Source organism: Helianthus annuus, chromosome 11 (genome assembly GCF_002127325.2).
Source record: "Helianthus annuus cultivar XRQ/B chromosome 11, HanXRQr2.0-SUNRISE, whole genome shotgun sequence".
In the NCBI taxonomy this organism is placed as follows: domain Eukaryota; kingdom Viridiplantae; phylum Streptophyta; class Magnoliopsida; order Asterales; family Asteraceae; genus Helianthus; species Helianthus annuus.
The window spans coordinates 185,357,703-185,362,007 of NC_035443.2; the positions used below are offsets into that span (position 1 = coordinate 185,357,703).

A 4,305-nucleotide genomic window follows, 5' to 3' on the forward strand; every position below is an offset into this window, starting at 1 on the left:
GTTATTTCTTAGAAAGATGAAACCAAGCTACTTACTCCAAAGTTTGCAGTGCAAACAGTTTTATCATATTAGCCTTGTTATTTACTTTATTGATTTTATGACATCGAAGGTTGAGTTGGGGCATGATGTTGGAAAAATGTAACACCGACGTGTTTTTAATGCTTTATCTGTTCGAAAATGCAACGTTCGACTTTCCATTACTGTAATAGAGTTCTCTTATACCATCGCATCAAAATTCGACCTGCCAGTTTGACCAAAAAGTCAACCCTTGGATTTTTTTCTCACCTTCCAAAAAAAAAAATTAAGCACAAGTTTACATTTCTAAAGTTCGGACCTGGGAATGCGTACTGATAGAAGATAGAAAACCAACCCAACAGGAAATCATCTGCATATTTCCAGTGCATTGTCAAATGTACCTTCTGCTTCACAAGTTGTACCCAAAGCGAAAAGCAGTTTTCTTTATACTCCCACTCATATGGTAACATAGTAGAATTCCAACTTTGACTGTATAATTCATGTTCTTTTGGAGTGTTTTCCTGCATTGACTTCTCATGCTTCAATGTTGACTTTTGACTGCATTGACTTCTGGTTGACTGTGGCCCACCTTTTATAAGCTTTGACCAAATCCAGATGATCAAAACCCAGATATGTTCCACATTCACTGCCATGATCAGGGTCATTCATCCCTTGTCCGTATTTTACTTTCAGATAACTTATTAACCTGCTTCTCCCTTTATCATTTTCATAGCAAACTTTGACCCAATAACTCCCATAAAGTTGACCATTGACCACAAGCATTTGACTTCTAATATTTTTTACCTTTGACTTGAATTGACCTGCATAAGTAAGCCAATGTCACAAGTAAAATAGTAGATGGCAATCTGCAAGAATTCCAAACCCACATAACGCAGCCAGAGACACTGATGAACAAATGTATAAAGCGCCAGCCTTTATAGCTTTTACTTGATGCAACACCTCCATAACACCCCTTGGCACTATCCATTTATCTATTTAGCACGGTAAGTTAAACGTGCTATGAGTATCATAAACGGGTTGAACCCTTTTGGATACGTTTTTAATCTTGTGAGTAATATGTGGTCCTAAACCCATTTACCCCAAACACTAACCCGTTTAAGCTTGCAACTCCGACCATATAATTAATCAAACTCTCACATGGGGTCCTGAAACTTTAACAACAGAAACGGGAATTTCCAGTAGCGCATAAGTTTTTTTTCCTTGTATAGCATGTAGCAATTTTCCTCTACTGAATATCAAGTTTCATATAAGCAAAATATATAAGTAGAAATATAACACGTATGACAGAAAGAAAAAAGTTGTGGCAACTAATATTCTGCATACTAAAAGTAAAAGGTATGAATGTTAGTGAAGTTACTTTGAACAGATTCTACGACATACTTAACAGCCACTGTTTGATATATATTTAAGAAACTGCATAACTACTGGTTCCCAATGACACATAGTCACATAGAGCTAGGAAGCAATGGGTGGAGGGCCAAAGTCAACAGCAGTTGGAATATAAAGTTTGTAATAGTCAAAATCAGATTTCTGCTAGTCAATATCTGATGTATATGGCAGGAAATCTTAATAATGATATGGTCAATTCAGGTCATAAGCAAAAGTCAACTAAGAAATCAAATTGGGCTTATTATTTGATTGACAAAAGGGAAGGCATTGTGTCACCTGACAGGTTGGCAATCTGGATTGTTTATTTGGAAGGTGCAAATGGAACCAAATCATTACAAGTGGATCAAGTTTGGTATTTTTATGACATGGGTGTCACACTTCGGTCTATCTAATGTTATTTTTGCGGGACACTTTGGTGAGTTAATAAATTTTTTAACTGTTACAGTTACAAGTACTCTGTGTGCTAAGGATAATAAGGTTAGTTAAATCCATTGTACTGTTTTGCTGATACCCTGTTTTGATATTCTTGAAATACTGTATGACGTTATACGTATTTTTTCTTTAGCAGACTGTGCACAAACTGGAGACAGAGGTATCAAACGCAAAAAGAAGCAAATCAGATGAAGGATGGAATGGAATGGAAAATGACAAGAAAACGGGAATCAGAAACCTACACAGGAAAAAGCAAATATACAAAAGCCACCAAAGGACTAAAGTCATTTTAAGCAAGAAGGGTCATCTACCTGGAGCCGTCGGTGCTACCACAGCAGTAGCCATGCCGCCATTTTGACCCAACCCGTTTTGACCCCAATCCATTTTACATGTTTTTCTAAAAGCTGCCGATTCAGAGACGACCCGAATTTGACACTTTACACAACCAAACCCAACCCAACCCAACCCGTCCTGACAGTTTGGACACATTACACAACCTGACCCACCCCACCGTTTGCTAGTCGTATTAATGACATTCTAAGACATGTAAAAATGAATTAGACCTTAATCACACCTTACACATAACTGTTACGAACTACCATGCTGCACAAGACTGGCCCGACCCGAGACCTAGAACCGGACCCTTTTGTATCTTCGGATAGGCAGCTGACTGGTAAAGGACCGTGACCAATAAGAATCTGGAAAACGGTGTGTGGAGGAACAGTAGCGAGCTGAATTATTAGAATTCTATTGAATTGAGCTTCTGCACGCACAGGGGCGCAGCTTTGTAGCGGCCGGGAGGGGCGCCCGACCCCCGAACTTTTCTTATAGAAATTTTTACATATATATGTTTCGACACCTGGTTTTATATTTTTTTTAGGTATATACGTTTTCGACCACAGGTCGGAAATCTCAAGCTTCGCCACTGTGCACGCATACCACCTGTTTGATGAAAATCCTGTGAGTTTTGACTCCACTTTAAATTAGCATTGCTGGGTAAGCAGATCCGCCGTCTAAACAGAGTACGCTATAACTTTCATTGAGGAATGTGGGTAAGATGTATGTAAATGTGGCTTGGGCTCAAAATAAAACAGAATCCAATTAAGCCCCATCTGTTATTCTGATCCATTTTAGTTATTACTTGACTGGCTCTACATGTTTTTAGGCCGAAAAAAATGTGTGCGTAAACAGCCTACATGCGTAAAATATTTTCTAAAATCTAACTAATGAGACGCTTCTTATCACCATTGTGAAGTACGATTCTGTTTATTCATGTGTAATTTCTAATATTTAATTAATATATAATGATGCACATCACCTGTTTGCTTAAATGCCTAAGTGAGTCATTGGTTCCCGTTTGATGCCCGAGACTTCAAATGGTTTATTTTTTTTAAGATTGTTTTATCTCTTTTTTTGATAACTAGATTAGATTTTGTGCATTTTGTGTTTATACGGCATGGGTTCTTCGATATTGATTATGTCAACGTGATAACCTGCTATGCATGAAGCCTTCTTCAATGAGATATAAAGTGTCGATTGTATTGTTTTGAACCTGTTTTAAATCTTCAAAATGCAAACTAAGCAAACATGTAAACTTAGATCTAGATTTTTAACTTTCTTTGCAAGTGATTTTAGATTTGGAATTTTATGGATTTTTTATCGTTTGGAGAAATTTAACCTTTTGTCCATGTAAGTTGAATGGTAACATTTCCTATTTTCATTCAGCAGACAACCCTCACAAACCCTGACAAAAACATATGGTCCCTACTCCCTAACTATGATTCATAGATGTCCCAAATATTAAACGTCCAATATATATGTTAAACTACTAAATTTTGTGAGCTACATGTTAATTTTTTTATAAAATCAGTCAAACCAAGCCGAGCCCGAGCTTAGATTTTCAGCTCGTTTCAAATCCGAGCCGAGCTTGCCCCCAGCTCAGCTCGACTTATGAACAGCCCTAAATATGTCTTCCGACCTCTAAATTAAACATGTTTTAAGAGCATTTCCTTATATTTATGTATGATCTCCAATAATAAAATCATTCCGTTGTGTATGTTACTGATCGTTGAAGCATATATCTCAAACTTCAATTTATTATTGTTCATATTTTTATTTAAATTTGTGATTGCATTTGCAAATCCTATTGTCTGCATATATAGCCAAAGCAGGTCCTGTTGGAGGAAAATTCCAAATAATCCCCAATTATACAAATAAAACCAAGAAAATGCAAGCATCAGCCAAAGATTGCTTAACTTTAAGCTACAATCAATGCAAATAAAAACAATGAAATGTGAGCATCCCGATAAAATTATTTATACATGGATTGTGACAGGTGAAGCAATTAAGTGGAGTTAATAGTATGTGGGCTTGCAAATGTAAGCATCGGTGAATGATAAACTATTTATGTGATGTGTAATACTATATTGTTAGTCCCTCCTTGATTGA

At 36.7% G+C, this 4,305-nt stretch overlaps 1 long non-coding RNA gene across 1 annotated transcript; it reads left to right on the forward strand.

Annotated features, from left to right (window-relative positions):
* Positions 1–476: 476 nt before the first annotated feature.
* Positions 477–3,101, forward strand: LOC110891422. Its single transcript, XR_002565327.2, has 2 exons — positions 477–1,902; positions 1,994–3,101. It is a non-coding gene; the product is annotated as an uncharacterized LOC110891422 (long non-coding RNA).
* The last annotated feature ends 1,204 nt before the right edge of the window (positions 3,102–4,305 follow it).